This window comes from Hyperoodon ampullatus, assembly GCF_949752795.1.
Source record: "Hyperoodon ampullatus genome assembly, chromosome: 5".
NCBI lineage: Eukaryota > Metazoa > Chordata > Mammalia > Artiodactyla > Ziphiidae > Hyperoodon > Hyperoodon ampullatus.
Window position 1 is genome coordinate 142,327,751 of NC_136918.1, and position 24,239 is coordinate 142,351,989.

The window sequence follows — 24,239 nt, forward strand, 5'->3', positions numbered from 1 at the left end:
CACAGTCTGGAGGCCAAGAGTCCAAGATCAATGGGTCATTAGGGTTGGTTTCTCCTGAGGCCTCTCTCCTGGGTGTGTAGACGGCCGTCTTCTCCCTGTGTCTTCACGTGCTCTTTCCTCTGTGCACCTCTGGGTCCTAATCCCCTCTTTTCATAAAGACAGTCAGATTGGATTAGGACCCACGCTAGTGGCTTCATTTTACCTCAATCTCCCCTTTAAAGGCCATATCTCCAGTGCAGACACACTCAGGTCCTGGGGGATAGGACTCCAACATAGGAACTTGGGGACATGATTCAGCCCATATCAGTCCTCAAAGCATACTTGTTGAATGAATGAATGAACAAATCACCCTCATTTTTAAAAACAGGTCAGTGGCACACACAAAGTTGTGAATGTGCATATGTGCAGTCTGAGGAAGGCAAACTGCTCAGCCCAGCAATCAGAGATGCTATAAAGTATGAAAAGGTAAGTTAGGACCAAATTTTTTAGGAACTCTGTTCTGAAAGAAAACATGACAGAGGTTTTTAGAAAGGGCAGTGACATGACGAGACCAGGGGTTTAGAAGGAAAAGGGCCACAATATGTGCACAGGGGCCACTGTCGAGTAGACGGGACAGACGGAGGGCTGGACTGCAGGACCACAGCTGGACACGGGGTACCAGTGGATGCCCCAAAGGCCAGCTACGGGGGAGGGGCCACCTCAAGACTCCAATCCTCCCCACTGGTTAGTGCCCTGGGGCGGGCATAAAAAATTCCCTGAACTCGGATGCCTAAAACAAGACATTTATTCTCTCCTGGTTCTGGAGGCCGGAAGTCCAGGTCGAGGCATCGGCAGAATTAGTTCCTCCTGGAAGTGTGAGGGAGGATCCCTTCCAGGCCTCTATCCCAGCTTCTGGGGTTCCTGCCCCCCTTGGGGCTCCTCGGCTGGGGGCAGCATCCCTCCAATCTCTGCCTTTGTCGCCCTCTGGCCGTGGGTCTCTGGGTCTCAAATCCTCTCTGCCTGTCTCTTCTTGGATTTCGGGCCCACCCTCATCTCCAAGTTCTTATCAATTACATCTGCAAGCGGCCTTTTTCCAAATAAGGTCACATTTACGTGTCCAGGTGGACATGCATTTGGTGGGGAGGTGGAGCCATTCCACTCGCTGTATCCATTCTGCTCCCGGTGGTGGTCATAGCCGGAAAGGGTTCATGATCCCGAGCGCCCTGACTTAGGCCAGTACCGACCTCTGTGCTTCATCATCTTGACCTGGAAAAATGAAGATTGGGAGTTAACACATAGGGTTGTTGTGAAAATGAAATGAGCATCTTAGAGCAGCGCTAGGTGAGGCCGGCACTCAGTACCACCAGCTCTTTCTAGAGTGCTGACTACCTGATTATAGGCCCCATGGAGAAGCAAGAGACCCTGTGAAAATGAAATGAGCATCTTAGAGCAGCGCTAGGTGAGGCCGGCACTCAGTACCACCAGCTCTTTCTAGGGTGCTGACTACCTGATTATAGGCCCCATGGAGAAGCAAGAGACCCAATCAACCATTTCTCCCAGGCTCCCCGGCAGCCTGACCTAGTCTGTGTGAGAAACAGTGATGGCAGGGCAGAGATCGGCTTCAAACGGACCCAGGAGGGGCTGCCTGTCCTCTCTCCGCGCCTTACGGTCTCCTGTCCAGTCCTGAACCTCAGGTGACACGGAGCCCATCAGAAGTGACAGCGGGACATTCAAACTCTCCTGTGGAAGCGTGGAGTTCACTTGTCCCCCAGGCCCTGGGGGCCCATGGAGACCCCTCTTGTGCTCTTCGCCTGTGTGTTGCCATCCGCCCCTCCTGCAGACGGGTCTCTGCTGGGCTACTGGCCTCCCCTGTGTGCAGAGGGTGGGTTGTACAGGGTTGGGCAAGGCAGAGCTGGAAAAAATGCAGCCCTGGGGAGGTCTGCTGGGGGACGTTTGGGCCACGTTCCCAACTTGTGTCTTTGTAGAGCTTGCCAGGAAGATCGGAGGTGCTGAGCAGTGTTGACCGCACCCACCAGCTCCCCAGGCGACAGCTGGTGCCTAAGCCCTACGTGCAGCCCGTTTCCTCCCAACACTGTCCAAAAGAAGAAATGAATTCCTTCCAGAAGCAGCCACTACTGCCACCAGGCGCAGCACGTTGACAGATGATGTACCCCCCAAACTGGCAGCGGGAGGGAAGGACCCGGTTTTCCTCGCCAAGGACTTCAATCTGCTGAATTTGAACCATCAGCAGCCAGGAGGAAACAGGGACCAGCAGACGTCAAAGGTAAGTCGGGCGCAGGTATAGTCAGGAAGGGCACATCCCAGCAGCCCCCGGGGGTTGTGGGGGCGGGGAAATGCGGGAAATAAAACCTGCAAGTCTGGTCCAGCCCCGGGCGCACAACTGGTGTTCCCTCTCTCTCCTGGGCACTTCCAACAAGCACCAGGGACAGACACAGTCTCTGGGGGCAGCAATGGCCTTCCTGGACATGAATCTGGGGGCTCCGTTCCTTGTGCTGGGGTCTCCTTCCTGGGAGCTTTGCCTCCAGCTGTGACTAACGCTGCCACCACTGCCAGCCTGCCATCACCACCCCCCACCCCAGCTTGGCAGCCGCGGGCCCACTCCTCTCCCCCCTCCAGCTGGGAACGCCTTCCCCTTGGTGCCAGATGGCCTGCTCACACGGGCACCTCCATCTCCAGCCCCAGCCAAATATTCCCCCCAGCAGCAGAAGCAAAGCCTCCACAGGACGAGAGCACAGGGGCCTCCCTGCAGGCACATCCAGATCCACCTCTCACCTCTCCTGTTTCTAACCCAACATCAGTAGATCCATCAATTCGGTCACAAATTCCCAAAGGTGGTGGGAGCCCCGTCAGAGGCCAAGACTGTGAAGTCTGTTGTGTCTCTTCCAGGGGTTTGAGAACAACCTGTACAACCAGTACGAGGAGAAGGTGCGGCCCTGCATTGACCTCATCGACTCCCTGCGGGCTCTGGGCGTGAAGCAGGACCTGGCCCTGCCCGCCATCGCTGTCATCTGGGACCAGAGCTCGGGCAAGAGCTCCGTGCTGGAGGCGCTGTTGGGGGTCGCCCTTCCCAGAGGCAGCGGTAAGCTCTGCCGGGCCCGCCTCCTGCAAGCCGCAAGGCATCCCGGGGACCAGTGGGCTCAGGGGAGGTCGCTGGGAAGGCCTCCGGGAGGGCAGCTCCCACAGGCCCTGGATGGCTGCATCTGGAGTGCCTGGTGTGGGCAGGGGGCCGGGGGGCAGGGCCCTGGATATTCCTGCTGCCCCTAGCTTCTTTTTTTTTTTTTTTTTTTTTTTTGCGGTACGCGGGCCTCTCACTGTTGTGGCCTCTCCCGTTGCAGAGCACAGGCTCTGGACGCGCAGGCTCAGCGGCCATGGCTCACGGGCCCAGCCGCTCCGCGGCATGTGGGATCTTCCCAGACTGGGGCACGAACCCATGTCCCATGCATCGGCAGGCGGACTCTCAACCACTGCGCCACCAGGGAAGCCCTGCCCCTAGTTTCTGAGTCCTCTTTCACCTGTCAGTAGTCATCGCTGGGCCTGTATCAGTCGGTTTCTTTCTAGTCATCTTTCTAAGAGTGTAGAAGCATTTCTTCTTTGATCTTGTTAATTTGTGAGTTTAAGGTAACATGTGAAGTATTTTTGAAGAATTTTCTCAACACTTTGAGAAGCCATTAGCCAGGATCATGGTGTGATAAGACACAATGTTTCCTTTAAACAATATTTTTTGTTTGGCCAAGCTGTGCAGCCTGCAGGATCTCGTTCCCCAACCAGGGATCCAACCCACGCTCCCTGCGTTGGGAGTGCAGAGTCTTAACCACTGGACTGCCAGGGAAGTCCCTGTTTCCTTTAAACGTTTTTTAAGTGTGTGTAGAGTTAGAAAGTTCTTGTACGTTTCTGATTTAATAAAATAATTATAAAGGAAAAAAAGAAGGAAAGAGATGGCATCCTGTAGCAGGTAGAGGGTCCCCTGTCCTGGTTCCTTCCCTCACTCCCATCTCCTGCCAGCACTACCCATCGGCCAAACCCAACCAGAACCCAGGAGGCCAGGGCTGCCTCCTGGGTACAGAGGAGAGAGTGGGGATGTTGGAGGGCTGCCAGGACCCTGCACAGCCCCCAGTAAGAGCGCCCTGGCCTGTGCCTCCTCCCGACCACAGGCGGCTGGTCCTTTACTCCAGAGTCTCCTGTGAGTTTCCCACCAGCCCCAGTGACTGACCCGTGATGGAGTCAGAGTGGGGACAGGGCTCCTCCTCTCTGCCCTGGGTTCAGCATTTTGGGGAGAGAAACAACAGAGCAGAGAGTCTGGAGGCCAGTGTGGCTGTGGCAGTCCTGTGAGGCAGGCAGGCAGCCCTGGGCATACCCACCTTGTAGGGCAGTGCTGTGTGCTCCCTCCACACCCGAAGGGCAGATGCTTGGAGGGGCCGGACAGGGTCAGGCAGATCTCACCGCTTCATATCCTGCCTGTCCAGGCCCTGGGCTTCCACCTGGACCACGCCCCAGGCCTTTCTAGGGCCCGGGGGAAAGTGATGGTGCTTGGACTAAGCCCTAGAGATTTCAGATGAGGCCTCTGGGGACACCGGGGAGAATAAGAGCAAAGGGCACCTGTGAACGCTTCTTTTTAAGGGAAACTTAGGATGTTTGGGAAACTCTCAGGAATCATAACCAGGGGTCTGCTGGTGCTGAAACTGACAAAGCAGGAGTGCAGGTGGACCAGGAGAATCAGCTGCCCTGGAAGACTGAGATCCAGGTGCAGGACCCCTCAGGTGGAGAGGGAACTACGTAAAGGTAGGGCCCCGCGGGTGGCTGCAGGTCGGCACATTCTAACCCCAGTCATCATCGGTCATCGGGGCCTCTCCAGCTCCACAGCAAGCACCCGTCTCTTCTTTCCAGGCTTTTCCATGTGCCAGTCCCCCTGCCTCTAATGCCATCCCTCGCATGCTGTCCCTGCTCCCTGCCTGCCTAATTCCTACTCTTTCTTTGGGTCTCAGTTTACCTGCCCCTCTTCTGGGAAGTGTCCCCTACAGGACCCCCAGCCCCAGCTACCCTGGTCACTGCTGGGTATGTGTGTCCCAAGGAGCTGCTCTAACCTAACGTGGCTGGTTACCTGTGGCCACGTCCCCCAACGCTGACCCCACCCACCCGTCATTTCTGGAAGCATAGCCAACAGTTGAGATTAGCCTTAGGTAACCACAGAATGATCAAAAGGCTCAGTTGCTCCTGGAATCCACTTCTGTACCTGCTCAGAGGGGACCCTGGAGGTCACCCCCTCGCAACTCTGCCCCCCAGGTCCCTGAGCATGCCCACCCCTCCCCCAGGCTTCTCTCCCTTCCTGCTCTCAAGCTGGGCTCAGGAAACAGGAAACTGCAGCCACAGCTTCCGTGCCAGAGAGATGGGCTTCTTCCTTACTAAGCGATAAACTTAGCGTCTGAGGCTGGGGTTTGTACATGACTCCGTGGGCTCAGCTCCCCGAGAATCCCGTTGGCTCAGCTGGCTCACCAGAGGGATCCCTCCCCAAATAGAGAAGTACTGCCCCAATTCTAGCTTCCACCCCTCACAACAGAAACTTCTTGAGACCCTCAATTGGCGAGTTTCCTACCTTCAAATAATAAAAGCTCTGCACTCTCTGTGCCAGCCATGCTCGTCCTGGGCTGCCTCGTGCCCAACACATCCTGCAGCCCTGTCGAGATCTGCCCAGACTCTCTCTAGCCATGAGCTCTGTGGGCAAAACTAAGAGGGCACCATGGGTGCCAGCTTGGGTGAACGTTCTGTGTAAGGAGGTATAATGAGCATCTTTAGAATAGTGTCTTGGAACTCTGGTCCACTGCTGGTGGGAGGGTAAGTTGCTGTAACCACTTTGGAAAACTGGCACAATATCCACTAAGGCTGGAGGTATGCACACCCCATGATGCCCCAAAACTCCAGTCCTGAGTATACCCCCAGCCAAAAGATGTACCAGAAGTCAGGTTCCAGAGTTTTCATAGCAGCACTCTTGTGATTGCCCCCACCTCCCCCGCCCCCCATTGGAAACCACCCAATGTCCATCAACAGTAGACTGGATCAAGGCACAGGGTGGAATAACACATGGTAATGAAAAGGAATTGGTGCTCAGCTATAAGCACCAATATAGGGTCCAGCCTGTGAAACTCACCAAGCCACGTACTTAAGACAATGGGTACTTTCCTGTACGTATGGTACAGTTCAGTACAAAGTTACAAAATCTTATCTTAAGTAGTGACCCTGAATGATAATTAAGTCAGGAAAGGTTTACAAAGGAACAGCCTAGTTGTCATCCCCCCGACCCCAACTTCTATCTCTAAAGAATTAGGCAATTAATCAGGGCTGTGCCCTAAGTTGCCTGCCTGTTTCTCACATCAGGGCTGTCCCCAAATATAGGTGAAATATGTAGCTGCCCACAGGTTTCACTGCTTCTGCTAGGTTGGGTTGTTCATTTGGACTCTCGGTTTGTCTCCTCTCGGTCTCTGTAGCCCAGGATGCCGTAGCTGGGAATGGAGTTGGCATTAGCCACGAGCTCATTAGTCTGGAGATCACCTCCCCTGAGGCTCCAGATCTGACCCCCAATGATCTTCCTGGCATCACCAGGGTGGCCGTGGGAAACCAGCCCCATGATACCGGACTGCAGGTGAGCCTTTCTGGAACTTGGGAATGGGTCCCACGCTAAGTTGGGGAGACTTCTGAGGTCTCTGCCGGCAGCCCCAAGGTCTCTGGTGCACCTTCCCAGCCCTCACTCTGAGTAGTTGGGGAGGAGGCTGGGGTAGGACCATCTAGGGCTGGGGCCTCATACTCAGATTCTGACAAGGGTCTGGCAGGTCATGGAAACAGGCGAGGTTGACTCAGCGGCACTGGAGGTGTATAGGGATTGGCGCCCTGTCCAATGTTGTCCTGTGAGAATGTTGGCCCAGTGTTACCACTATCCCGATATTTAAAAGAAGCCAGAAATTGGATTTTCACATGGGATCTGCCAATTTTAGCAACAGTTTTTTAAATTAACACTACGTAAGTCAATCGGAACACAGACTGTTATCTCTGATCAGGGGCAGAAAGGCCAGCACAATGCACAGGAATGAGAACCGCAGACCAGCAGTGACCCAGTACAAACCGACAGCCACTGAGCCTTGGGCTTCTTTGCCAAAGACCTTCCCCCCTAAGGTTGCCTGAGGACACAGTCGTCACTGGGATGCCAGAGTCACACATGATCCTTGGGCTGGGTTCACCCCAAGAGCAACCTTGTCAAGCTTTGCCAGGCCAGCTCGCATAGAGGCCAAGGAGACAAGGATGGTCTCAGGAGCGGGGTTGGGGTCCAGGGTGTAAAGGGACCAGGTGGAGAATGGGCAGAAGATGATACCCTCCTGCCCTAGGACTGGGGTCACTTAACTGCCCTCCTTCCTTTTACGGGAGGCACTTCCAGTGCTGGGAACTCAACCATAGCCCAACTAGGATTGTGTCAGTCCCTTCTGGATGGGGTCTCTGCTGGCTCCACTGTCTTGGGCAGTTAAATTACTCTTTCTTCCTATATCCAAATCACCATTCTCTGTCTCTCTAGGAGCAGTGTAGTTAGGTCATTTCTCTTACTGCGTTAAGGGACTAATTCCACACTTCTTACCCCGCTTCATTCAGCAAACGGGTGGGACTTCCTAGGGTATGAGAAAGATGCTTGCCTGGGGTCAGAGCATGCTGCTTCTTCCTGCCATAATCTCAGGAGCATCCCAAGGAAGATCTGTCGATGAAGGAGGTGTCTCATCTAGTCATAGGAATCAGGGAGTCTTTGAGAAAGAAGAAATATCAGTGATGAGCTTTGGAGGATAAGTAGGACATCAACAGAGAGCTCAATAAGGGCAAGTGGGTGGACATTCCAGAGGAAGGGGACAGGCTAAGCCAAAGCCCAGAAGTGTAAAAACTGGGTCATGCTCTGGGATGTCTAGCCATGCTCTTGGGTGACCAGGGACGTGTTCTTCCTTTGTGATTCCTTGGCATCAGATTAAGGCACTCATTAAAAAGTACATCCAGAGGCAGCAGACAATCAACTTAGTGGTGGACCCCTGCAACATGGACATCGCCACCACGTAGGCACTGAGCATGACTCAGGAAGTGGACCCCGATGGAGACAGGACCATAGGTAAGAAGAAAGAACCAAGCTTCTAGAGGACAGGAAGCCAGGGGGAGACCCCTCATATATTTAGAAGGTCCTGAAATGTAGCTCTGTTAGAGGCGCCCACATCCTGCCTTAGATCCAAGTGCTGTTCCCAGGGAAGCTCCATGGGCTTGGGGTGAAGTCGAGTACAGCAGATGGGTCACCCTCACTGACAGTCAGGGTTAGATGTGTGGCCAACATTTGGAGGTTCTTTGCCCTCCTTCCTATTGTCCCTTATTTGCATTCTTGAACCATTCTGGATGGGGGAGGAGAAATGCCTTATTTGTTCTCCCACAGTGGTCCAGAAAGGAGAAAGTGGCCCATCAGCTCTGCAATTCCACAGGTAAAGTTCTTGTGAGTCCTTGGTGCCTGGAAAGGACTTTCCCAGGGCCTGTATGAACATACTCAGGGAACATACTTCCAGGCTTACATTGGAGCACAGGTGTCTGCAGAATTTATATTCAAGCAGAACACTTCCTGGGGCAGATGGGTTCCCTTAAATTTCTTTTTTTTAAAAAAAGTCACTCTGGAAGGCATTAGAGGGGACTTGGTTTAAGAACACAGACTGCCTGGGTTTGAATTCTTGTTCTACCACTTACTGGCTACATATCCTTGGGCAAATAATAGCTGCTATTTAAAAATTTTTAATATCATTATTCAATATCACTTCTCTCCCAATCACTTCACCTACCCGTCGAGTTTGCCTTCCTGAAAATTTGCAAGTCATTTTCCTCCACTAAATGGATACTCAGTATATCATCATTGCCTTTTCCACTTTTTCCTCAACAAATGCCTAGTTTTCCAGTAAGGATAAAAATAACGCTAGGGGAATACAGCTCAAGTGTAATGTGTTATTATATGCCAGACTACACTTGTGCCCTGTTAGCTGCTGACTTCTACAGGTGTCTAGAACACATTGAACCAGAGAGAAAACTCAGGTTTTGGGTCACCAGTCATTGTGCAGTTATAAGTCATCAGGGATGTCTTATTGATGACCACAGAAGATAATATCATCTGTTCAGTAGATTGATCTATTTGGATATCAGTGTCTCCATAGAAATTGAGTAACACCAGTAGTAGCTTTCTGTTCTTCTCCTTAGCCACAAACTCTAATAACCAAACATTCTTGCTAAATATTAGCTATTATTGTTATAAATTCAGCTAAGTACTATAACCATAGAGTATACACAACCTGACCTTAGTATATTCCAAACAGCATTATAACATCCATGCAAACTTTCCATGCATTCTAGGTCAAGTACAGAAATAGAGAACAGTGTGCTAGGTTTAAAAAGGAAATGCAATATACACTCATGTACACAGCAGCCTTATTCACCACAGCCAAAATGTGGAAGCAAACCAAGTGTCCATCAAGAACACAGTCACTTGGAAATCAAAGCTTCTGGTCCCATGTGAGCAGGAAGGAGTGAGGGTAGGAACATGAGCGAGGAAGGCAGGGAGGGTATCGAAGGAGGTGCCCACCAGAGGGGCAGAGTGAGCCTGTGACAGGAGACATTAGAGGGAGGGCACAGACCCTCCTTACAGCCGGGGGATGACGTGCTTTTGGAAGCATGGTGATGGAGGGGGTCGGTTCTGATGATGTATTCTGCCTAAGTGTCTGGCACCCAGCAGGCACCCAAGAGACATTTGTTACATAAATTACACGAGGCAGTTAATGAGTTGAGTGAATGGGTGAGTGAAGAAAAGTACAAGTAAGAGGAGTGATGATGGAATGAATGAATGAATGGGCTGTCGGGCGCTGGGCAATCAAGGCTGCAGGAGGCTTTGCTGGTCACGGCCAATAAAAGATCCCGTAGCCTAGCAGCATTCAATATATTTGAGCAGAGAACCAACCTCTCCAGGGCCCTTCTCTAATCACCTCACAGGAATCCTGACCAAACCGGATCTATTGGACAAGGGCGCTGAGAAAGGTGTCCTGAAAGTCATGCAGGACCTCACATACCCTCTCAAGAAAGGCTATATGACAGTGAAGTGCCGGGGTCAGCAGGAAGTCACGAACAAGCTGGGCTTGGCCGAAGCAACCAAGAGGAAATGATGTTCTTTCAAACACATCCGTACTTCAGGTAAGATTCTTTAGGACAAACTTGGACTCCATGGAAAGCAGCCCCGCCTACCAGAATTGGCCTAGATGATTACCAAATTGTATATAAAAAGTATACAATTAGCATAACCTACCCTCGTCTTTATTTTGGTGTTAAATTTATTGGCTTACTTAAACAAACCATTTTTTCTTGCACTCTGATGATCACACATTAAAAATTGTAATAGGGTATTTCATAAGGCAGAGCACACTTTGGTTTCTCAAAATGTTTTCACTTGCTTTCTCATTTGAGTCCCACAAAATCTTGAAAAACACTGGGATTTTTCCCGTTGAATCGGGTACATTTTTCCTTTCACTTTATCTAGGAACTTGCTGTTCCTGAACAACAAGTTCAGGGGGAGAAGGGTAATAAGATATAGAGGTCACTCCTGCTTTAAAGAGAGACAGTGGGAAAATGGTGAAATTTTGCAGACCAGGTTTGCTACTTGCTCTGTGCCCTTGGGAGATGGCTCAGCCTCCCTGAGCTTTTGCTTTCTCATCCTGCTAATGCTTCACAGGATTGCGGTTAGGATTAAATAATACGGCACAGGCACATGTTCTGGCCAGCACTCTATAAATACCACCCTGGTTCCTTGTTTCTCTCTGCTCCTGCCCTGAACGGAAGAAACAGATCGTTTTCAGTAGCGTTAGGGTTCACAGGGAGAGAAAACTCTCCTCACCAAGCAGAGAGAAGATTCTGTAACAATCACACCCATGGTTCTCAACCCTGAGGGAGCAGCGGAATCTGCGAGAGAGTTTGTTAAAATCCAGCTGGCTGTGCCCTGCCCCAGAGTTTCTGAGGTCTGGGCTGTGGCCCCCAAATTTATGTTTCTAACAAGTTCCCAGTTGAGGTTGACATTGCTGACCCAGGGACCACACTTTGAAAACCACTGTTCAAGGTCTCTGGGAAAGTTAAGTCTTGGATAAAAAAGTGTGCTGAAGTGCTTTGTTGTTGAACATCTGAGATTTAATCCTTGTGTGCCCACATGCTGGGACTCAGCCCTTGCAGGAAAGGCACTGGAAAAATGATCCTACTGGGCCCTTTGTGAATTTCTGTTAACAGCAAACACTTAGCAACCAGACCACCTGGTATGTGACCCTGGGCGAGCTACTTAACCTTCAGGTGCATTTGCCTTTCTTTAAAATTGGTTGTTCAATGATTAAATATTTGTAAAGCCCTTAAATCATGTAGGCGCTTAGTAAGCACCGTGTAAACATTTTTTTAAATTTAATTTTATTGTGGAAAGAACATTTATCATGAGATCCACCCTCCTAACAAAAGTCTAAGTGAACAATGCAGTGTTGTTAACTATTGGCACAATGTTTTTCTGCAGAGCTCTGGAACTTACTTATCTTTCATAACAGAAACTTTTTGCCCTTAGGTTAGCAACTCCTCATTTCTTCCTCCCCCCAGCACCTGGCAACCACCATTCCCACTCTCTGATTGCATGAGTTTTAGATAGCTCACATGAATGGAATCATGTAGTATTTGTCTTTCTGTGACTGGCTTATTTCACTTAGCATAATGTTCTCAAGGTTCACTCATGTTGTCACATATTGCAAAATTTTCTTCTTTTTAAAGGCTGACTTATATTCTATTGCATATATCTACCACATTTTTTATCCATTTACCTTTCCATGAACATTTACGTGTTTCCACATCTTGGCTATTGTGAATGGTGCTACAATGAACATAGGAGTGCTAATATCTCTTTGAGATCTTGATTTCAATTCTTCTGAATAAATGCCCAGAAGTGAGATTGCTGGATCATATGGTAGTCCCATTTTTAATTTTTTAAGGTACTTTCTTACTGCTTTCCATAGTGGCTGCACCATTTTGAATTCCCATCAACAGTATACAAGGGCTCCAATTTCTCCACATCTTTGCCAACACTTGTCTTTTGTTTTTTTGATAATACCATCCTAAAAGATGTGAAGTGATGTTTCATTGCAGTTTTGAGTTGCATTCCCCAGATGAGCAGCTGAGCATCTTTCCATGTGCCTGTTGGCCATCTGTATGTCTTTGAAGAAATCTCTATTCGAATCATTAGTCCATTTTTAAATTGGGTTATTAGGGTTTATTTGCTATTGAATTGTAGAGTTCCTTATATATTTTGGAAATTACCCCCTTACCAGATAGATGGTTTGCAAATATTTTCTCTCATTTTGTAGGTTGCCTTTTCCTCCCTTGATTGTTTACTTGCTGTGGTGAAGTTTTTAGTCTGATGTCATCCTACTTGTCTATTTTTACTTTTGTTGCCTGTGTTTTTGGTGTCGTATCCATGAAATCATTTCCAAGATCAATATGGTGAAGATGTTCCCTCATGTTTTCTTCTAGGAGTTTTACAGTTTCAGGTCTTACATTTAACCCTTTAATCAATTTTCAGTTGACTTGTGTGTCTAGTGTAAGATAAGGATCCAATTTCATTTTTTGCATGTGGATATCCAATTTTCTCCAAAAGAAAAATTGGACTTCATCAAAATTTAAAACTTCTGTGCATCAGAGAACACTATCAAGAAAGCAGAAAGATGCCCCACAGAATGGGAGAAAATATTTGCAAATCATATATATCAGCAGTCCCCAGCCTTTTTGGCACCAGGGACCGGTTTTGTGGAAGACAATTTTTCCACAAAAAATTGGATGGGGGGTGGGGGGTAGGAGGGGGTTGGTGGTTCAGGCGGTAATGTGAGTGATGGGGAGTGATGGGGAGGGGCAGATGAAGCTTCACTCACTCTCCCGCCACTCACCTCCTGCTGTGCGGCCCGGTTCCTAACAGGCCGCTGACGAGGGGTTGGGGACCCCTGATATATATGATAAGGGGCTAGTATCCACAATACATAAAGAACTCTTACAATTCAACAACAAGAAAAAAGAGAAATAATCCAATTTAAAGATGGACAAAGGATCGGAATAGACATTTCTCCAAAAAAGATTTATGTGTGGCTAATAAGCACATGACAAGATGCTCAGCCTCATTAGCCATCAGAGAAATGCAAATTAAATCCACAGGGAGAGCCCATCTCACACTTACTAGGATGGCTACCATCAAAAAGGCAGTTAACAGGAAGTGCTGACAGAAATTAGAACCCTCATGCACTGCTGGAGCAAATGTAATGGTGAGATGCTTTGGGAAACATTCTAGAAGTTCCTCAAAACGTTAAACAGATCGTTACCGGATGAGCCGGCAGTTCCATTCATAGGTGTATACCCAGGAGGATGAAGATAGGTGTTCACACGAAAACTTGTATATGAATGTTCTTATCAACATTATCCATAACAGCCAAAAAGTAGAAACAACCCAAATGTCCATCAACTGATGAATGGATAAACCAGTTGTGGTATATTCATATGTATTCATTTGCTAAGGCTGTCACAGTAAAGTATCACAGACTTGAGTGTCTTAAACAACAGAAATTTATTTTTGCACAATGCTGGAGGCTGGAAGCCCAAGGTCAAGGTGTCAGCACCTTGGTTTTTTCTGAGACCTCTTTTCTTGGTGTGTCGATGGCAGCCTTCTCCCAGTATCTTCACATGGTCGTCCTTCTGTGTGTGTCTGTGTCTTAATCTTCTCTCCCTATTAGGACACCAGTCATATTGGAGTCTACCTTCATGATCTCATGTCAACTTAACTACCTCTTTAAAGGCCCTGTCTCCAAATGAGGTCACTTTCTGAGGCACTAGGGGATAGGACTTCAACAAATGAATTTGGGGGAGACACAGTGCAGTGCCCAATGGAATATTATTCACCCATAGAAAGGCATGAAATACTGATCCATGCTACAACATGGATGAACCTTGATGGCATTATGCTAAGTGAAAGAAATGAGACACAAAAGTCCACAGATTGTCTGATTCCATTTATATGAAATGTTCAGAATAGGCAAATCCATAGGGATAGAAAGTTGATCAGTGGTTTCCAGGGGCTGAGGAGAGAGGGAAATGGGGAGTGACTGCTGTTCCATGGGGTGATGGAAATGTTCGAGAATTAGGTAGTGGTGATGTCTGCACCACTTTGTGAATATACTAAAAATTGTACACTTTAACAGGGTGAATTTTATGGTAAGTGAATTCGATCTCGATTTGTTTAAATGCCTGTGAGAAAATATCTCCTGACCAAAAGAGGGTGTCCAGGCTACCATCCCTGGTTAGTTCTTCAAAAAAAAAAAAAAGGAACCATAACCCTTCTGCATTTTTACCCTGCAGTGGAGGTGTTTCTCCATACTCCAGTTTGTCGAGAGTAAAAAGAATTCCAAGAATATAAAGAAAAAATTAAGTGTTTTATGTAGTAAACAGTGACACCGTATCACATTAATAATCTAACTATATTATCCCTTTGATTTATAAACACTTTCTACTCCTGCTACAGCCCAGGAATATGTGCTGTGTCACTGATTCTAGCTGGTGTTATGGTCATTTCTATTTTTTAAAGGGTCTGCAATCATAGTATTCTATGATACAATTTTTTTTTAAAAAATCGAATTTGATTTACAAAATTTCCTACTCAGGTACCTTTTCAAGAATCTGTCTACTCTAAGTTCCTGCATTTGCTGTTTCTTGACGTCCTACCCTGGCTCTGTTCTTGCCGTCTTGAGATGACTAAGGACAATTATCTCGAGATCTGTTTCTTTATTGCAGTCCTTGAATCTTTTTCGATTTGAAAATCAGATTTGATTTTTTTTTCCTGCCCCTCTGTACTTTCAGAAAGTTTAGAATGGTACTGTGTTCAGCAAAACCTGCTATTTTTGTAAAATAATTCAGAGCTGTTCTTTCCTTCTGTAGGTTACAACGCCATATGTAAAGAAAAACAACAGTTTGAAAATCGGTATCGTGGTAGAGGGTTGCCAGGGTTTGTGAATTATAAGACGTTTGAGGCCATCATAAAAAAGCAGGTCAGAGTTCTGGAAGAGCCGGCTGTGGACATGCTGCACACAGTGACTGGTGAGTCCTTGCTTTTGCTTTTAGATATTTTATTTCTAGGACAGGGTCGAAGCTAGTACTTCCTGCTGGGGCGTTTTCCAACACCACAAGCCAACCAGTCTTCTTCTCCAGGCACCATCTGGGTGTCTCACAATTCATTCCCGTTCTGACACTAACTACTCGGGGTTAGCACAGACCCCACAACTTAGGGGTCAGCCCACAAGACCACCCACTTCTGATGGCAGCTCCCTGTCCAAGCCTCCTGTACTTCTGAGTGACCAGCTATACATCAGAGCTCCCACGACCCCCTCCTTGGGCTCCATCCTCTGCTAGAACAGCTCATGGTCTCAGGAACACACGCTACTTACCTGTACTGGTTTGTTATAAAGGATTTGCTTACCTTTACCAGTTTATTATAATGGATAGTACAAAGGTTGCAAATGAAAGAGATGCATAGGGTGCGGTCTGGGCAAGTCCAAAGTGCAGGGGCTTCTGTCCCGAGGCGGGGAGGTGTGGGGCACCACCTCCTCAGCACATGGACGTGTTCCCCAGCCTGGAAACTCTCCAAACCCTGTTGTTAAGGGTTTTTATGGAGGTATAATCAATTATCCTATAGAGGCATAATCAAATTTTAACTCAATCTCCAGCCCTTCCTCCAGCCCCCAGAGGTTGGGGAGACGGGGGAAGATTGGGCTGAAAGGCTTCTAACCAAAGGCTTGGTCTTCCTGGTGACCAGTCCCCATCCTAAAGCTAACTAGGGCCGTCTCATTAGAACAAGAGATGCTCCTGTCACCCAGGAAATCCTAAGAGATTTAGGAACTCTGCGTCAGGAACCAGGGACAAGAACTGAATGCCTATTTGCTATCACACCTCACCTCCCTCTATGCCATTGCTATGAATACTTCGCAGTCTCAAAATACTCTGCTTATTTGAAATCTCTGAGAAGTAAGGTTGATGACTAAACAGCTATACATTATGCGAGTGTCTTGAGCCTTTAAAGTGCCGTACGAACCTAGGGTGGTGTCACTGTTGTCACGTGCAAATAGGAAACTGTGTCCACACCGTTGAGGAGAAATGCAGCCTGAAACAGCACGGATCACTCCCTTCTCCTTGAAATGTTCTGCTCCTCAGTTTCCGAGAGATCCCTGAATCTCTTCTCTTCACCGCCACCTTGGCTGACCCCCTTCTCACTCAGGCTTCAGCTGTCTCCTTTTAGCACTAAGTAATAGGCTTTCGTGGATGCACGAACTAGTAGTGGTTGGGGGGACAGCCTTATAAGCGTTTCTAAGAGATGTATTTCTAATTAAATTTTACCTTTAGGCTTAATAGCTATAAACTGAAATCTGTAATTGTGTTTTGTTGATCAATTGTGCATTCTTCATTCGGTCCTGAAGAAAATTTTTAGTACTTCAAGGCTTCAAGTTACAGAAAACATTTATATATATATATATATATATATATATATATGTGTGTGTGTATATATATATAATTTATTTATTTATATATAATAAATATATATATAGGTATATAATATATATACCTACTTCTGAAACATGCAATTTGGAGTCAAGAGATTTCCAAGCATAAAGATGCTGTACGTCATACTAAGATAACATTCTGTGAGGAAGTCAAGTGGAAATATGGGTCTCAAAAATAAAAAGAAACAATGTAAATTTTCTGATTGAAATAAGAGTTTGTTCACCTCTTTCTTTCAAATGAATTAGAGCTATTTCAATTCCATTGATGTATTTAAAAGAGTGGTGTGTTTTACTATAAATATTAATATATTTATAACTTACCAGAAATTGCATTCTTTGCAACTATTTATATTTGGGATACAATTTAAATGTCAAGTAAATATGCCAGGGGACATTTAGCTTTTCAAGTTCCTCCAGGGAGTTTTTGAGCACAAAAGCACACCTTCCTCCTTCAGTGAGAAGAGAGGAGAGGAGGGAGGGGGGAGGGAGGGAACTGTTTCGTGCTGTTTTATCCTCTTATTTTTTACAATCTGTGAAGATCATGGATCCTTCTAGCAACACTGGACTTCTTTGTTTTTCTTTCACCAGGTATAATCCGGGCTGCCTTCACAGATGTTTCAGAAAAAAACTTTAATGAATTTTTCAACCTCCACAGAACTGCCAAGGTAAAACCCACCAGATGTTACTTAAAAAAAGAAAAAAAGAAAAAAGAATGTAGACCTGACACTAGAAAGTAGATTTCTTACATTAAGACTATTGAACCTTTTTTATGTATTTGGAGGAGCAAATAATCAAGATCAATAGTGAATCTAACGATTTGACCAGTGATGTCTGGTTAAAGGCAATAAGAGAGAGTGAGAGAGTGAGAATTCGGAAAGGACATATTTGGTCACAGGAACAAAAGAGAGCTGTAGTGAGGGGAACACTGTCACATCTGAAGAAAATGGCCCTGAATCACAGAACTCATTGAGGAAGCCGCATGGAAAAGACTCGTCCAATCTCAGAACAAGGGCTCCCCCTCGTCCTGCTTGGGCTACATAACTAATACCATGGCAGACATTTACTTCTCACAGCCCAGGAGGCTGGAGATCCCAGCTCAAGTTGCTGGCCGACTTCTCACTGTATCCTCACATGGGTGGCAGGGGGAGACAGCTCCCTGATGTCTCTTCTCAGAGGGGCACCAATTCATTCATGAGGGCTCCACCCTCATGACCTGATGACCTCCCAAAGACCCCACCTCCAAATGCCATCCTATTGAGGATTAGGCTTTCAATGTATGAATATGGAGGGGATGGAGACCCAGTACAGATGGGAAGACTGGCTCTGCCTTTCTCAAGCCAGAGATCTTGAGCCTACTTAACCTGCCTGGGCCTCTGGCTTCTCATCCACGGAATGGGACTAAGAATGCCTTCTGCAGGAGGTTGTAATGAAACCTAGAGGAAAAGGTTTAGGACTGCACCTGGCATCGTGCATCACCCTCAGTGGTGCTCCGTGAAGTCTGGGGGTCCAGATACTTTCTGCGTGAAGGATCTCCTCCCGGGCTTTCTGGCAGCCAGTTTCTCTAAACTCCAAGGACATGAAATATACAGAATTTGACTGATTTAAACCTAGCCTCCATCTTATCCCTGTGAGCTCTCTGGTGGAAAAATACTCCCCTCAGATGGAAAAACGTGTAAAAGAGAAAAGGAAAAAGCTGGAGATCAGGCCCGAGAACAGAGCCCATGCTGGTTCCCAGGCTCTGGGGATGCAGGGTCTGCTCACATGTGTGGCTGAGACTTCCTGGGAAATTCTGACCCTTGGCTGGGAATAGGAACCCCGCCTCCCCATGCCCAGATAAGCCGACATCGGGACAAGACGCTGCTCCAAAGCCACATGCTATTTTCCAGTTGGCACCTGCTGGTGGAGGTCTTTGCAGAGGACCTCTCTTCCTCTGACCCAGTGATTTGTTTCTAGAGGGAAGTTTTGTGTTTCTCCTTTGCCATAGTCCAAAATTGAAGACATTAGATTAGAACAAGTAAAGGAAGCTGAGAAATCGATCCGACTACACTTTCAAATGGAGCAGATCGTCTACTGCCAGGACCAGGTTTATCGGTGTGCATTACAGCAGGTCAGAGAGAAGGAGGCAGAAGAAGAAAAGAACAAACAGTCAAACTATTATTTCCAACCACAGACCCCCTCCTCAGACCCCTCCATAGCAGAGATCTTTCAACACCTGATCGCCTACCACCAGGTGAGTCTGTGAGCACCTCAGAACGGCACTTCTCATCCATTTCCTTTCTGTGAGTGCCTGTTTTCTGTCTTGTCACTGTAAGGTGACTGCCAGCTCCATCCTTCAGCCCTGGATAAGCCTCTGTAGAAGCAACTCGATCAGAGAGATGAGAAGGGTTGTTACAGCCACTTGCATCTGGTTTTGGCTGGCTGTGTGGCCCTGGTCAAGTTACTTAACCTCTCTGAGCCTTAGCTTTCTTCTCTATAAAGTGGTACCTCCTCTCGGGGTTCTTGTGAATATTCAGTGTGAAGAGTGTGAGTGAACCCCTCCCCCACAGCTTTGGAAGGCGGCGGCCTCTGGCCACAGACAAGCTGCTCGCAGAGACATGTGCTTTGGTTGCTACCCTACATTTCAAATAACTTGAAGGGCCATCAAATTCATCCTGGGGAAGGATGCCCAACTCAGAGCCCTTGGGATATGTGAAAGTCTGGACAGGAAAGCAAATGGCAGTCTCCTGGTTTACCAGATGTCTCCATCACTTTGGGAGGAGTTTCTCACACTGACCACACTCACGCATGTACAGGATTCTGTGGAAATGCAGAGGTGGGGCGTGGCGGGTCTGAGGTGGGGCACGATTCTTCATTCCTGACGGGCTCCCAGAGGATGCCACGCTGCTGGACGGGGACACACTCTGAGCAACAAGCCTGCTGAGGGTGGAAACTGAGGGTGGAACTCCATGTCCTGTAGACCCTGGGATGTGTGAGTGAAGCTGGTGAAGGGCAAGGTGGGGGCACCCGTGTGCCCCTCGGCTTCTCCTGCAGCTAAGCTCATCTCCCTTCATCTGCTCACCTGCCTGGCAGAGCCTTTTAGAGTGAGTAATGTGCGTACACGCACGTGCACACAAACACACGCTCACATTAAGGCCTTCAACTGATTGGGTGAGGCCCACCCACATTCTAGGGGATGATCTCCTTTACTTCAAGTCAACTGATCAGAGCCATTAACCATATCTACAAAATACCTCCACAGTAATACCTAGATGAGAGTTCAGTTGAATAAGTGGGTCTACAGCCAGGCCAAGGTGACACGTGAAACTGACTGTTACACCTGGGGAAAGGATAAGGCTTGTTTTATATTGATAAATATAAGCAAAGGAATTGGCTTATATGATTGTGGAGCCTGGCTGGTCAAGTCCAAGATGTGTAGGACAAGCCATCAGGAAAGCCAGACAGGAGACTCTCGGGCAGGAGCTGAAGAGAGCTGAGCACAGGCCGGATTCCTTCTTCCTCAGGAAAATTTCTGTCTGCGTTGCAAGGGTTGACATCTCTGTGACTTTAAATTTCCTATTCAAAAACATCAGGGGTCTTTCCTTCTTCAGATCTCCTTTCTGGGGGCCTTAGAAGTGTTTTAAAGTTCTCTCTGTGTAGATCGTGAGCACTTCTGGAGTTTATTCCTACATCTCTTCTCGACTTTGTGCCTCCTGGAAATGAGACTTTTCTTCCATTATATCTTCTGTTTGTTGTTAGTAGATACGACTTCTGTATATTGTCTTATACCTGTTAACCGTACTGATTCTCTTATCGTTTGTGGTAGTTTTACAGATGATTCTCCTGAGTTTCCCCAGTGGGCACTCATTCCTCTGCAAATAGTGGTGGCTTCCCACTCTCCCTCCTCTTTCCAGTTTTATGCTTCAAACTTTTCTCGCCTCATCTGGTCCCTTCAATACAACAGCCTTGCCTTGTCTCTGACTTTAATGAGAACCCCGCTTTTCCTGTTAAGTATGACCGTCCCTGGCTAAAGTCAATGAGTCAGCAGGGCTGTGTGCCTTCTTGAGGTTCTAGGGGAGAATCTCTTTCCCTACCTCATCCACCTTCTAGAGGCTGCCCACATTCCTTGGCTCGTGTCCTCTTCCTCCATCTTCTAAGGCCGCCAGCTGTGTTGCACCCTTCCACCTTTCTGCCAGACTCACGTCTCCCCCTGACCCTCCTGCCTGCTTCCCTCTTTTGCACTGGGCCCACCAGACTATCTGGGAAGACTCCCTCTCTTAACATCAGCTGCTTAACCATCTTAGTTCCATCAGCAACTTCAGCTCGCCTTTACCATGTAAAGGAACACGTTGGCAGAGTCTGCGATTAGGACAGGGCCATCTTTGGAGCTGTTATCCTCCCTGGCACACCCATCATGAAATGTGTTGGATTTCCCTGGGACAATGATTTGCACAGTATCCCTGGGGAAAGGGCCCAGGGGAACTGGTTTTCACTACTCAGGAATTTCCTCTCAGCTACCAAGAGATGGTCTCATGCCAACGTGGCCCCTCTGTGTGATTCTCTGTGTGACCCACCACCTCAGCTCCCCCACACCCACTGGGTCAGGAAGAACTCTGCACCAGCCCTGCTCACTGGGCTCCTGTGCTCACCAGGTGGCTCCCCAGCGGGAAAGGCTTTCCCTCTCCTTCCCTGTCTGACCCACGCTGCTCCCCTCCCCCCATGTGGCTCTGCCTGACCACCCCTGTTTCTGTTACACGTGGGTCCCAGGCTGAACATTACCCATCTCCTACTTCACCAAAACTAGGGGTGATTTGGATGATCTCCAGGATGATGGGAAAATGACTTCTGCAGCCGTGTTCGTACCAGACTCTCAAAAGCTGTTTGGGTGTGTGGTTTTGTCGGTCAGACAGACCAGCCCTTCCTTTCAGCTGGTGTCCGTTCTCCAACATCAGATGTCGGTTTCTTGGCCCCAGCATCCCCCTGGAACGCTTCCATCTGCCTGTCCCTTCTCTCCTGCCCTGCATTGGTGACACTGGTGGTCCCATCCCTTGCCTGCTCTCATCCTGGGGCATGAAGCGTGTGTTCCAGCTCCATCTCACTGATTCCTTCCACTCACATACCCTGAGTGCTTGTCCACTCCTGGCATCTTTCTAAACTTTTAGTTTTAGCTCACGTAATCCTTTCAGCCCTCCCATGAGGCCAGGTGCTCATACTATAGAGAAGGGAACTGAAGCATGGAGAGGTCACAGAACTTGCTACAGTACCAGTATGTATCAGCTTGTTGAGAGATCAACTTATCTTAGGAAAGAGAAACTTTACACTAACAGGTGGGGTGTGGTGACGTTACCCAACTCAGGTTCTGCTTCTCATTGCTCAAGAATCCAGTACTGAGAGGCGAGTATTGGGTAAAATGAAAGACAGCTTTACTCAGGAAGCTGGCAATCCTGGGGAGAAGGTGGACTCAAGGCCCAAAGAACCAATTCCCCATTTTCCAGGTTTTGTTTGGAGATTCTGTAGGGAAAAGAAGACGGGTTACATGCTAAAGAGAGGGCTGTGAGATGCGTGATGAGCTTGTGGACACTCCTCTGATTGGTTGGTGGTGAGATCACTGGAGTCAACATCCTCAACCCTCTGGTTCCAACCGATCTGGGGGCTACGTGACTGTGGGCAGCATGTGATTAACTTCTTTTACCTGGCAGGGGTTTTAGTATCTGTAAAGCAGCTCAGAGGACATGGCGCAAAATATTGTCTGTAGCCCTTGAGGAGGGACTAAATGTCCTTGACTTTGTTTAATAGCTAAACTATTATTATTTTGTTTTGCTTGACTATTTTCCTTTGTTGCTGCCTTTTTTTCATTTCTCTGATTAAATTTATTCTTTGGATACTTTTTCTTTTTTTAGAGACAAAGGGAAAGCAGAAGACATGGGTGGGGTGAGGAGGGGATATTGTCCCAGGACCCCATAGGGACCTGCTCAGTTACAGAGAGGGAGAAAGGAAGGTTGAAACGAACTTTCAACGTGCCTAGAACTCAGAGAGCTCCCTTCTGTGGCTTTGGATAGCCCAGCTCCTTTTCTGCTAAATAACTTTAGCCTTGATTAAAAAAAAAAAAAAGGTTATAAAATCTTTGGGGCAGAGTTGTAAATAATTTAAAATGTAGTTTTGTACTCAGTCTGCGCATTTGCCTTTTTAGAGCACGTTTTACCCTCTTGCATCAGAAGTAAGCATTTAGTGGTCAGGAGGGGCTGGTGGGAGCCCAGGCTCGGGGTTGGCCCCCGACACGGTGCCACCTGGAGCACAGAGGATGAGGGTGGCCTTTGAAACCCAGGTAGGGAGCTTGCGCCCGCCAGGTCTCGTCCGTGCCGGGGCTCCGCGGTGGCGTCAGGGTCTCCTGGCGGCCGCAGCCCCTCACCCTCCTGTGAACTGCCCCTCCCTTCCTGCCAGGAGGTCAGCGCCCGCATCTCCAGCCACACCCCCTCGATCATCCAGTTCTTCGTGCTCTAGACGTTCGGCGGCCGGCTGCGGAAGGGCATGGCTGCAGCTGCTGCAGGACAAGGACAAGTACAGCGACAGGCTGCTGAAGGAGCACAGCGGCTGAGCCGGGCTCGGCTCGCCAAGTTCCCCGGCTGAACCTGCCCTCCGCCCCGCCCCGGGGTCTCCAGGGAGCCGGAGACCGACATCTCTCCCTGCCGGCCTCGCGTCATTGGCTGAGCATTTCACACGTGCCCCGGTGGTTAGTAGTCAGACTGTAGCCGTCACCCCTGCTGTTAGTGGATGAGGACCTGGTAAGAAGCTGTGCTGGGCACGCCGGCTCCAAGCATCAAGTGATTTACATAGAAGGTCCACGCCTGCCCTGCCTTTTCCCTGAGCTCTCTCCATCACTTCATCAGTCACCGATGCCCACACAGCATCCTAAAAGGGTCATTCCAGTTTCTGTAGTAGCCTTTCACACCCGACGTTTTAGGGGCATTGGTGCCACGTGTGTGAATGCACATAGAAGCCTACTTCTTTGATTTGTAATAAACTCGTTTCGAGCAGACATTTCTCTGACACCTTCTTTATCTGGGGGGAGACGTCTGACGGCGACAGCAGGCGGGAACGCGTGGAGCAGTCGGTGGGCGCTACCGCTTCCCTCGGTGCTGGGTCAGGTCACAACGAACAGCTGAACAGAGGGATGTGGTCGGTTATTTATGAGAGGCTGAAGGGAAATGGGGAACACAGTTAAAGAAATGGGACGGAATGTGAAGCAGTCGGCATGCGTTGTGTGTAATGTGTGCTGATCAAGTGTCCCGTCTGCTTAATCGCTGGCCACCTGGCATGAGTCTGAAAGCTAAAAAGCCCAAGTCTAGAGAGGTCACTGCCCAGCCAGTGGGGTTTTACAGGCAAATGCAGGTCTGGGGGGCAGAGAAGGTGGACCGTTAACCATGAGTTGGCACGGTCCTGACTGTCCTCCTTGGACTGGGCAGGGCTGGGGACTCACACAGACACCCCGCCAGAAAGGGAGTGGCTGTCTCACAAGCTGTCCACTCCCAGGCCCAGTGGGACAACCGCTTGTAGGGGGAGGTGGACTAACTACACTGTCCCCTCCCACCCAGCCCCACCGCACCCGCACCCCCATCCCAGGGC

General features: G+C 48.5%; 1 pseudogene across 1 annotated transcript; it reads left to right on the forward strand.

Moving 5' to 3' along the window:
- Positions 1–1,764: 1,764 nt before the first annotated feature.
- Positions 1,765–23,612, forward strand: LOC307053841 (interferon-induced GTP-binding protein Mx1-like; annotated as a pseudogene). Its single transcript has 12 exons — positions 1,765–1,875; positions 1,965–2,263; positions 2,887–3,079; positions 4,648–4,779; positions 6,480–6,634; positions 7,990–8,128; positions 10,030–10,227; positions 11,308–11,333; positions 15,025–15,183; positions 17,229–17,305; positions 18,625–18,870; positions 23,058–23,612. The product of its transcript is annotated as an interferon-induced GTP-binding protein Mx1-like (transcript).
- Positions 23,613–24,239: the final 627 nt, after the last annotated feature.